The sequence below is a fragment of the Gallus gallus genome, chromosome 5 (assembly GCF_016699485.2).
Source record: "Gallus gallus isolate bGalGal1 chromosome 5, bGalGal1.mat.broiler.GRCg7b, whole genome shotgun sequence".
Classification (NCBI taxonomy): domain Eukaryota; kingdom Metazoa; phylum Chordata; class Aves; order Galliformes; family Phasianidae; genus Gallus; species Gallus gallus.
The window spans coordinates 50,933,884-50,946,359 of NC_052536.1; the positions used below are offsets into that span (position 1 = coordinate 50,933,884).

At 42.3% G+C, this 12,476-nt stretch overlaps 1 long non-coding RNA gene across 2 annotated transcripts; it reads right to left on the reverse strand.

The window, feature by feature from the left end:
- Positions 1-1,183: 1,183 nt before the first annotated feature.
- Positions 1,184-9,116, reverse strand: LOC101749814. Of its 2 annotated transcripts, XR_006939320.1 has the most exons (4): positions 8,816-9,116; positions 3,868-4,286; positions 3,134-3,227; positions 1,184-2,854 (listed from the first exon to the last, which is right to left on the reverse strand). It is a non-coding gene; the product is annotated as an uncharacterized LOC101749814 (long non-coding RNA). The 2 variants fall into 2 exon arrangements; XR_001466928.4 differs by having other exon boundaries at positions 1,184-3,227.
- Positions 9,117-12,476: the final 3,360 nt, after the last annotated feature.

The window sequence follows — 12,476 nt, forward strand, 5'->3', positions numbered from 1 at the left end:
TGGGAGAATCATAGAATCATAAAATTATAGAATTTTTAAGGTTGGGAAAGACCTGTAAGATCATCCAGTCCAACCTCAACCCACCCCCACCATGTGCACTGACCATATCCCTCAGTGCCACATCCCCATGGTTCTTGAACACCTCCAGGGATGGTGGCCCTGTCACCTCCCTGGGCAGCTGTGCCATTGCACTGCCATACTTTCTGAGAATAAATTTTTCCTAATATCCAGCTTGAACCTCCTCTGCTGCAACTTCTTATTTGCACAATATAATTTGCCCCCTGTTGGCCATGGATAGAGAATGCAAAAACCTGCTGTTCTTATCTTTTTCTTAGCAACATGCCTGACTTTGCTTTTCAGACAGCAGTACATAGCTGTGCTACACCACACATATGGAACATTTCAGACAACGTCAGCAATGATTTCTGTTGGCTAGGCTTTAAGTTGGATAAGATTTTAGAGTTCAGTAGTCAACTGCTTGTGGAAGAGAGCACATTATTCAAATCACTTTGATGTATTCAGTTAAAAATATTTCCAAAATGGCATGCCTGATTTTTTTGTTAATTTGTTGGTTTTGTATGAGATAACCCTGTAGGCAGAAGTCAGTCAGTCATTTTTCATGTTAGAAGAGTCCTGACCTAATTAATTGTTCCTCTATTGTTCTTATTGTCTTTTTATTTATTTATGTATTGTTATCTATCTTCCATCCTCCTTGTGATGCAGGGTTCAAATATAGAAAGCTTTCATTAAAAGATGTCTTCAAAACTGTTCTCCACCTCAGACTCCCTGTCAATGTGGCAGGAAAAGCCCCAAGATGCAAGATGTGATGTTGTGAGGAGAGAGATACAAAAGAGATTATTTCCAGAATCTGTCTCACCTTCCCCTTTTTGGATCAAAATTCCTAGACATTGATTATGCTTTACTACAGAACAGAAATGTGAATGAGAGTACCCTTTCCTAACCTGTTCTAATAATCCCCTGTGAAGGAACTACTTTTGCTAGTGGAGGACTGACTTCTTGAAATCTCTTCTTGTTCTCCTAGAAAAGCAGCAATTTTGCTCTCATTTGTTCCTGCAGCAGAGTTCATAAAAGGAACACTCTGTGGGCTGCCACTGAGTGAGTCGGATTTTGTACTTTTTATGGTGCTGAATGTCTTCATTTCAAATTTTTTTTTTTAAAAAAAAAAGAAAGCTGAAATCATGTAACTGTGCTTTGTGTCTAGGAAACATAATGCTGCGGTGCAGTCTTTGGCTCTACATGTGCACCTATAAATATCTCAGCCAGGCACTCAGCAGTATGCTATTGTTCTTGCTTCATGGCCATGCGGATTTGAACCTTGGAAGCAAAGGAAATGTGAAGTGGATACAGAGCAGGAACATACTCTGTTCCAGCTGACAATTCAAGGTTACTTTTGAAGTAAATAAAGTGTTGCTAAACAGATTTCTCTCTCTTTTCTGATAATAAAGTTGCTACATGCTGGATTTGACTGCTTTCCATTAAACAAGAGCTGCACAGGTCAGAAGGTGGGCAGGTTCAATTTTTTCTTTCAGTGTACAAGTACCAAAGAGCTTTGTTGTGCTGAAGGAATTTAAGCTAACCTTCAGTCTCCCTTCAGTACATGGCAAGGTTTTATAGAATGCAGGTATTTTCACTGGGTTCCCCTTTCTGCAAAATATCTCCTCATTTTCATGGGTTTTAGAAGTTAGGGAGGCTGAGAATGCCAACGCTTCAAATTGCTAACAGCCTCCGCATAAGGATGGAGAAAAGCGCTGATGCCCAAACCTAAAGAATTCCTTTTGCATCTCACAGGTTTTCTTGTAAAAGAAGGAGGGTGTAGCCTTTCAGGATGTAGTGTCATACCATCCTCTGCAAGGGAGTGCCAGGATGGAAGCGAAGGTGTTTATCTAAGAGATTATTCAGTGGCTGCAGAGAGGGACAGAGAGCACGACATGGTTTAGTAGGCATCGTGGTGGTGGGTTGATGGTTGGACTAAAAGATCTTAGAGGTCTCTTCCAACACTGATGATTTTATCGTTCTATGATTCTATGTGCAGAAGAGCCTCCTTTGAAGGAGTTTGTATGGCACCTATGAGCTGGTGGAGAATAAGTACAAGTAGCTTTCTCTGGCATCTGTACCATTAATCTAATATCACTTCGTCCAATTTCTCCTGTTTCCTGCAGAATTTGTGGCTACTGATGAGAAAGGCAATGAAAAGTAGCCTGATCATTTGATTTTACACCAGGACACGAGTGGTCTAAATTTAGCCCTTTCCTGTACCATAGACTCCAACTTGCAGCAAAATCTCTTAAGCCCTCTAGATGAGTGCTAAATTGCTCATTATGGCAAGAGTTAACTCCTATGTGATATCCTGATGGCAACCCGAGCTCCAAGCAGCATTTCCCTGTCTTGTACCTGGATAGAATCAATAGAGTTGGAAGGGATCTTTAAAGGCCATTCAGTCCAACCACCCTACAATGAACAGGGACACGTACAGCTTAATCAGACACTCACAGCCCCGTCCATCCTCACCTCGAGGGATGGAGCATCCACCACCTCTCTGGGCAACCTGTGCCAGTGTTTCAATGACTTTAATGACTTTTTCAAAGGCATTGGTGAGCTTCTGTCATAGTTCAGTGCCTTGGGAAGAGGTGGTCACTTTTCTGACTCTGTCCTCTGGTCTTCCCTACTTGCAAGTCCCAACATTGCAAGGGATGAAAGACTTGGCCATTAATAAAAGATCAAATCCAGAATAACTACTAAACTTACAGATAACAGTAAAATGGGGAAAGGTAGGATGACTGGCAGTCAAAGATGTAGAATGAGCAATTCCTTATTGAAATTTCTCAGAGCATTCCTAGGTTGCATGGGAAAAAAAAAAAACAATTAAGTTGTATATTTGCGGTATCTAATATTTTAAGTTTGCTTTAATAGTCCTTTACATCATTATGATCGGTGCTGTGCGTGCATAAATATCTCCATCTCCTCAACATTTTCCTCTTGACAGGTTAGTTTTCTACCCACAGAGATATTGATGAGACACTTTTGTGCTCCAGATATGTGCATTTTTCTGCATTTTCAAATAGGAACCACCATTATCTTTTTGCAAGCTGAATATTTTTTATACATCATTTACCAGTGACTAATGTGTACTTCAGCCATGAGCTCCAAGGACTGTCATTTATCTTCCATAATGACCACAAGTTCTTAAAAAACCAGCAACGTACTGCCTGCAAAAGATGATCACAGAAAGACTCTTAGTTTCAGCAAACAGAAACAGAGCAAAACGTGTATCGATATCTCTCGTTTTGGAAACAAGCAAACAAAAAAATCAAAAGCCTCTCCTATTTCTTGTATGAAATGCAACATAAAATAAAAAGGTTTAAAATCAGTAGAATATACAGTTTTATTTCTGTTTCTGAAGTGATTTTCTCATCTGGAAAATGTAAGTGGAAAAAAGAAGAAAAAAAAAACCCCAAAACAACCAACAACACAACAAAACAAGCACACAAAGCAATGTTCGATTTTATTGTCTGCCATTTTTTAGTGACTGATTATTTTCTGTATAAACTAGACTATTTGTATAGACCAAGACTATTTGTACATGTATTTAGGACAATGCTGCTGTGACCACAGGACACAAAACATTCATTCACATTTTGCAAATTCTTCTACGTGAGGGCAAATCAGATGCCATTTACCACAGCAAAATATATATTATTTTAAGAATTGAGCTTAGGCATACATCTGTTTGAAGCGCTGCATCACAGAAGCTGACTAAGTATGTGCCAGCCTATGCAGACACAACTCTGGATGGAATTTAACAAGCCATGAAATCTCCCCTTGGGTTAAGCACAAGCAATTGCTCACCATTTTGGCAACTCTGCCCAAGCAGTGCCAATCACTGTGCTCAAGAAGTATGTACTCAGCAGGCTGCTCTGCTTCCGATCCTGGGTTCTCTTGGGTCCTGCATGCATGCTGTGTTTCCCACCGTTGTTTTTGTCATTAGCAGTGAGAATATGTGCTCAATTTTTCCGGAGCTCCTAGTGATTACAAGTGCCCTATCTGACCATGATTTTCATATAAAGAAAAGCTCAGCACTTGTTTGGATGTCTTCTGATAAGTATTTCCTCTTCTGAAGTTTTACTAGCAGTTCAACAAATAGTTTCCCCAGTGCCAAATCAGTTCCAGCTATGCAACAATTTTTCCACATGCTTTCAGATGCCATAAAACAGCTTTATCTCCATCCCGTGTCTTGAGGTTGAGTTATTTTTTTAGCGTCTTTCCTCCTATTAATAAAGAGCAATGGAGTGATAAATGTGTATTTTACACAGTACGCAGCACTATATATGTATATTGCTGCTTCCAACAGCTCAACCACCTCCTGTGAATGCAGGCTCTATACAGCTTCCTCCTGTAAAGAGGCAAACTCACAGAACACATAAGTCCAGGGAGCCCTTTGTCACCACTATTTACCAGGTCTGCAGGGAACCCGTGGGGCCAAGTACAAATCCAAAGAGAAATCTCATTGCCTTCTATGGAGACAATGTCCTTTACTAAAGTTCACAGATACTGAGCATGTATTTCCCAGTCAGGATTGACTGCAATCAGTCATATTATGGACAATGTTGACATCAGCTGATTAAATTAATGGTCACACTTCACATGTGTAATCTTGGCCAGTGTGTGATTTCTGGTTTAAAGTACCTTATAGTTTGTTCTCTTATAGGTTTCTAGCTTGTTTCTGATTTCCTAAATGGCTGCCTTATCCATCTTTCCATATCTATCTACACAAGCCTGTCCATACTTGAGAAGGGGGTCTGATAAATATTCCTTTTTCCCTACCTACACAGACAAATATCTGGGTGCAGAGGTCCACATCAATAGATTAAGATGAGCATTTCCTGAGCTGACAAATAACCAGGCATGCTTTGCTTATGGATTATGCATCCATAAATATCCTTAAAGCATCACAGAGATCTGATCTTCAGAGAATGAGAATCTGGAAACAGAAGACTGGAAATTCAAAATCCCTGAGACAAATGCTTCCCACCTTTCCAAGTTATTAATTTATGAATATAATTGCAATGAAGAATGTTAGTTGGTATAGTTGGTGAGTGCGTTTGCCCGGGTATACTTCTTTTACTGGAAGATACAGTCACTGATAAAGACGGATGGGCTTTGACAAGGCACATCTGTCATTTTCAGAAATGCAATAAGGCCACTCTGTGCTCAAACAGTCTTGTGTGAGCACAACAAACACTGAGTTTGGAGAAGAATATCCTTGTCTGCGTGTGTGTTTTGTAGCATAAGTAAAACGTACCTTGGGAGCATTTAATCTATAGCATCAACACTGTTTATGGCGTCTGGAGTTTTACATGGCTAAAGTAATTACTGTGATAAATGCCAGTAATATTTTAAAATTAGCATTGAAGCTTCCTTCGATTTAGAAGCAGAAGATACTTAATTGGCAAAGATGGGATTGCACTAAATTCCATTGCACTTCAGGGCCTGATTCTGCATAGCTGATTCACAGAACGGTCTGTATTCTCATCCTAATTTCTGGAGTGACCACAAGACCAGGTCTTGTTATGGTTTCCTCTGTTCACCTCTTTAGTGATAACAACTTCAGCTTTTACTCCTGTTGTAGGAATCAACAAGTCTCCTATACATGACAGTACAGCCTACAGCTCAGCTAACAGATGGACAGATAAGTCCAACTTTGTCTATTTCTCCTCTACTCCGGAAACATCATATAACACCTCTCAGCAAAGAGCCTAAGGAGGAGTTCCCAGTCTCCTAACCGCAGCCAAAGCACAGGAATGTAGGGTTTGCTCTTGTGGTGGCAAGAACTCAAGGGTCATCACTACCCAGTGGTCACAGAAGGATATGACATTGACTCATAAGTCATGGGATGATATCTGAGACAGTTTGGAAACTGTTACCACTGCCAGCAAAGGAGCGTGACTGAATGAGGATCCCTAAAGAAGCAGTTGAAAGAGGGAAGATTTAGGTTGGATGTTAGGGGGAAGTTCTTTACAAGGAGAGTGGTGAGGTGCTGGAACAGGCTGCCCAGAGAGGTTGTAGATGCCCCGTCCCTGGTGGTGTTCAAGGCCAGGTTGGATGGGGCCCTGGGCAACCTGGTCTAGTAAATGGGGAGGTTGGTGGCCCTGCTTGGCAAGGGGGTTGGAGATTCATGATCCTTGAGGTCCCTTCCAACCCAGGCCATTCTGTGATTCTGCTCTGGTGATGCAGCAGCTTCATTCGCAGCCCAGGGAATTTCCTCTAAGGAAGGAACACAGAATCAAAGTCTTCTACATGACACTCCAACTAATGAAAACTCTATCCAAGATGAAAACACATTCTCAGAACTGGTAAAGGATTATTCATAGAAACACAGAATCACAGAATCATTAAGTTTGGAAAAGACCACTAATATCATGTAGTCCAACCCCAACCCATCCCACCATGCCCACTGACCATGACCCTCAGTGCCACATCCCCATGGCTCTTGACCACCTCCAGGAACAGTGACTCCAGCACTCCCTGGGCAGCTGTGCCAATGCCTGACCACTCTTTCAGAGAAGTAGTTTCCCCTAATATCCAAACTATATTCAGAGTGTTGTGCTACCAGAAAGTTATCAGAGAAGTGAAACTTCCTCTAAGACCTTTAGATCATATAGCTGAGCCAGTCTAAAGGTCAGTGCTAGTAAGAGACCGTAGTCCTTGCCCCTCTAACCTCCTTACTCCCCTGCTGTGCTTTCATGCTTCTCTCTTTGTGATCCACATGGTTTTCCTCATGCTTGCTGAACTGATCAAACTCACTAACCCAGCAGAAAAGCAACCCAGCAAAAAGTGGAGTCCGCTTATGCAAGGGTCAAACTAGTAGACAAGGGCTGCTGCTGGAGTGAAGGTGAATAGGAAAAGGAAGAGAGCTTAAAGAAAGGAGAGCTCTTTTTTTAGTGAAAATGAATCATTAGATCAGGTTGGATGTATTTTCTGGTCATGCTCTCCAATGGGGAAAGGAATGCTATTTCTACCATTTCTGAACATCACATCAGGCTCTTTTCAGTGGTGCCCAGTGCCAGAACAAGAGGTACAACAACTCAAAATCAGTTTATCTGCTCAGCCAAGACCTAGCCTCCCATGGAATGGAATCACAATGGAATCACAGCAGAGTGACTATGATGGCTATTCAATATTTGTGTCTAGGCCAGCACCAATTTTTTTTAGCACTATTCAGTTTTAGCAGTTGACTTTGCAGAAGATACATAGAGAAGCATGCTGGAAAGGCAGAACAACAGGGAACTCCCCACCACTGTCTCTTGTCACAAACAGTGGTCATATCCATCCTGCCATGTGTTCACTGAGTCTCCTCTCTGTGGGACAGTTCCTGAGTTGAATGAAGATTTTTAGACATTGAGTTGTTCAGATTATGGACTATGCTTTCTACTCACGTTCTACGCATGTTCTACCTCTAAGCCCTGCTCCATGTCCCTGCTATTGTTAATAAAGAAGTTGTCAAACTATTTGAAAATTCAGGCATTGAACAGAGCCAGCAGGTACCTGATGTAATCATATATTCAGCTACAAGATCTTCATTTAACCTGAACACAAACTGCAGGGCCTTTCCTTTTTTTTTTTTTTTTTTTTACTCCTGTATTTCATTCCAGAACACTTGTCACTCCGGTGAATATTAATTAAAAGTTGTAATTAATTCAAATGTCAATTAATTCCTTTATTTTATTCTTCAGGGTAATACTGTATTCAGTTCAAGTGAAAGCAGCAAGTGAGCTTACCAGAATGAAATAAAATAAATCTCAGTCTAAGGCCTGCATTGTGGATGCTGAAAGAAGTGTTTGCCTCGTCACCATTTGGTAAAGGGAGAGACAGGGTTAGGAAACACCTCCATGAAGACAGACAAACATGGTGCAACAGTTAGAGGACAACATGAGGTCAATTTATGAATGAGCCTTCTATGCTTTACAAGTCATGACTGCATGTCAGTGGACATCTCTGAAACAGGTTTTTCAGAATGACAGAGTGAGCATGGTATCTTAGAATCACAAAATCATAAAGTGAGTTGGGTTGGAAAGGATCTTAAAGCCCACCCACCTCCAACCCCCTTCAATGGGCTGGTTGTTCACCCACCAGCTCAGGCTGCCCAAGGCCCCATCCAGCCTGGCCTTGGGCACCTCCAAGGATGGGGCACCCACAGCTCTCTGGGCAGCAGTGCCAGGGCCTCACCGCCTTCTGAGTGAAGAAACTCTTCAGAACATCTCATCTAAATCTCCCCTCCTTTAGTTTAAAGCTACTCCCCCTTGTCGTATCACTATCAGACTGTGTAAAATGTCAGTCTCCTCCTGCTTATAAGCTGCCTTCAAGTACTGGAAGGCTGCAGTGAGGTTTCATTGGAGCTTTCTCCTCCAGGCTGATTAAGCCCAGCTCCCTTAGCCTCACTTCATAGGAAGGTCAGCTGTGCTTTAGCAAAACATCTCTATATGGCTTCAGCAAAACTACTTTTCAAAATACAGATTCTACCAGAGTAGAAAACAAGGCAGAAATCACCATTTGGGCAACAGAAGGAGGTAGAAGTTGAAACTGGTGGGCTTTTTTTTCCACTGGAGTTCAAAAGGTTTAGAATCAATGTAAATATGAACACGGTAAAACTGCAAGAGAGCTCTTCCACAGACACTACAGCTAATCTCTAACTGGTTTTAGTAAGAGAGCACTAATTGCAGCATTAGCCATGGGAGTTAAATAATAAAGAACGAAAATTCCCATACACGTAAAGTCAACACAGAAACATGTTGTTTACCTGGAACTGCTGATGTTCTGCTCTGTTATTGTTTCATTTCCTTGCAAAGTTTCTCAGAAATCACAGTTATTGTATCTCGCTTCCTCCTTTTTCCCTGCAGGGGCATTTCCTTCCAGATCAAGACAAACAATGAGTTTATGATGCATCCTCTCCAGACATTATGAAATGCAGTTTTGTAGACCTTTCCTGTCAGCTCACACAGATGATTCTATTGAGAGGTCTGAGATGCTTTTAAGAATGTGCATTTACCTTTAATAATAACTGGGTACAAAATACTGTGCAATATAAATACAGTCTCTCCTTTTGTGTTTTTATAAACTCAGTTATATCATCACTGTAGGCAGGATTCATCTGACCAAAAGAAGCCAGCAACGTGACTTCTGCTTCTGAGCAAGTCACATTGACTCTGCAGCCACAGAAGCACTTCCAAGACATCAGTTGTCTCATTCCAAAATAGAGGAGACGAACCACAGCCTAAAATATTTTCCCCTTTCTACTCATTATAATAGAGGCCTTGTATGACCAGGGTAGAGGCTGACACAGACGGTACAACCCAGGTGACACACTGCATTTTCTATCTTTCTTGGACAGAGAAAATCCAGGAAACCATCTTTACTTTTACTTCCAATTCCACGTCTGTGACCTCAGTCCTGTAACAGCTGGATTTCCCACAAAGATAAAAGGAACGTTAATTTGCGTAAAAATACGTCATTACTTTTCTTTTTCTACTCTTGGATTTTATCCAGAAATTCCAGAGATGAAAAAATAACTTGAGATTTCAGAGGAGCTCTGCCAGACTGTACACGATTTTTTGACATTCTGAAAGTCAGGCTGTCCACTGATGTGGTTATGGGGAAGCAGCATGCTGAAAGAGTGTGTTGGATTTGTCCATGCATGAATTCACTCGAGAGCTACACTCATCGAACAGATCGAGAAGGACACATCATGACTTAGCCTCAAAGATCACCAGCAAGGGTTCAGCCAGCACATTTATCCCAGCCAGGCCATTCTGCATGTCTCCAGATCATGAAGAGGGAAGACCCTTCTAACCCAAGCTTGTCTTATGATTCTAAGACACTGTTCCAAGTAGGGGTTTAAGACCTTTTAAGTTTCAACACCTGAGGCTCACACTGTTGGGAGCTCTGCTAAAACGAGCACTGTTGCTGAAAAAGAGGCAAATGAGTCTGGGATACATCAGATGTCTCTTCTGAATTTGAGTTTTAGTTGCTGAGCACTAGAAAACTCCATCCCCAAAGCTCCATTTGAGATGTCAAATGGCAGCGCAAGAGCCTGGGTTTCATTAGCAGCTTGCTCTGTGAACTGGCTAATTGATGCTTTCTCCTACACCCAAAACCACTTAATGTACATCTCAAATAGAAAAGAATTTGCAAGTGATGCTACAATTTACACCAATTTTCCTGGCAGCTGGATCAGGCCCTTTATGTAGCTGGAGATTACATAAGTGTAGCTAAAGCAGGACATCACTCTCACTTTCACCTCCAAACAATCGCTGTCACCACAGGTTTCTTCCCTGCTCCTTTGAGACAACCTTCCCTAACAATGCACACAGAGCAGAGGGAAGGTGAGGTACAGAATGATTGTCTTGACAGGACTCTTTAAATAAGGTCAATTGACTGGAAAAAGTGAGCACCTGCCTACAGCTCTCTGGTCTGGAAGGACCCAGGCTACTTTCCTTCACATTCTTATAACAATATTTTCCAGGTTTCCTCCAGTGATAGCAAGAAATGACTGTTTAATTGGGAAGAGCAGAGCAGCAGATTAACACATAGCACACTGAATAGCATCTCAACATCTGCTGCCACAGATTTGCTGACAGCTGTTTTGGCAGAGTAGCTGGAAAATCTGATAATCCTGAACATTAAATTTCTTGTTAGCTGTGCAATGGCAAGTGCCAGCCTCTAGCATGACCCTAAAGGACAACCTGCAGCTTTGAGCAAATGCTGCTGGCTACACCTGGGCATCACATGCAGCAAGTCTGAGAGAGAACATCTGGGCACAGCTGCGCCGGGGCCGCCTCCCTCCCACAAGGTGACAAGGGACTTCTGGTCCCCAAGGGGTACTTTCTAAATTCCATGGTTTAATTCTATTTGCAAGCTTCAAGGGGGGTCCAGGCTGAGTCCTCTTCTACAGAGCACCCGGAAATGGTGTGCAACCAGTATGGGGACTCTCTAAAGGTTTTGGAAATCGTAGAATAAGAAAAGAATTTACCTTCACTGGGACTCAGTTAGCCTGGGTGAAACTTAGTCACTGCACTCCAGTGCTCTGTGCTTAATGGGGTTGTGTCCGTTGGCCAGTAGGAGACCATGGTGTTTGGCTCAAACCCACAGCAGGGCATATTCTGCAACGAAGATCTACAACTTCAAGGTGCTGGGGTAAATCAGCCAGGACTATAACAGCACCAAAGCGTCTCCAGCTGATCCCAAGAACAAGAAGCAAAGCCTCCCAGGCAGCCCTAGATTCACCTCTATACTCAGCTTCTGCACAGTACACCCTACCAAGATGGTGTAAATACACCTTTGTAACTCCCTTCCAAAAGTCTTGTGTCCCAGGTGTGTCACAGGTTGGCCAAACACACAGTCCCACTTTGTCATAAATGAAGCAAATATTTGTCAGCTGGGGACTTTGTAGTGAGCCCAGCCCTACATAAGACATGGGTACAATTGGTGGCTGTAACTTATTTTAACTCCAGTGCTTAAGAATAAGAATAGGCCAAAGCTAGGAAGCTCTTCCCTTAATTACCTTTTTAAACCTGCTCTCGCTGTAAATGACAAACACTGATAATAGCAAGAGTCAATCCTAATAACAGTTGGGCGTTTTTGCAAATCGCAGTTATCTGCATGGCAGCCCACAATCAGCAGGAATGCCAGGAACGTGTGAAATCCCAAGTACAGGCATTACTTAAGAGGCCCATTAAACACCATTCTCATTCTTGTTTTCACAGCTTGCTGAGTAGCTCCTGTGCCCAAATACTATTTCATGGCTGGATCACACCAAGGGAGAAGCAGAAGTTCCTCCTGCGGTGAGTGAATCAGTCTGACAACTGGGAGTATGTTTAACCCTTTAGAACACAAAAACTCTAAAGAAAGATTTAAGATCTGATCAGAACACTTAGGATTTCAGTTAAAAGTGGTATTAAACATTACCTAGCACCGCCAGTGCAAATGGGCTGGTTACCCCTCACCAGCTCAGGCTGCCCAGGGCCCCGTCCAGCTTGGCCTTGGGCATGTCCAGGGATGGGACACCCACAGCTCTCTGGGCAGCCATGTCGGAGCCTCACCACCCTCTGAGTAAAGAATTTCTTCCAACATCAAATCTAAATGTCCTCTCTTTTAATTTAAAGCCATTCCCCCTTGTACTATCGCTATCAGACCATGTTTCAAGGGGAACCAATCAACTTGCATAAGAGTCTCCTTCAAAAAGCAAGGAAATTAATAAAATAAGGGAATTGCACTTCGTTATTTCAATACAGAAAAATCACTGCCCCCAAAAACACCCGCATATCTCCCATTCATGCCTATATATAGCCATAATAGCACAGACCTAGTCACAAGCTGATGTGGGTGCCTCAACAGAAGATCCTTAATACGAGGTGGCCAGCATAGTCCCCTGCACAGATCTTCCCCTTTCAGCCTGCAGAGAC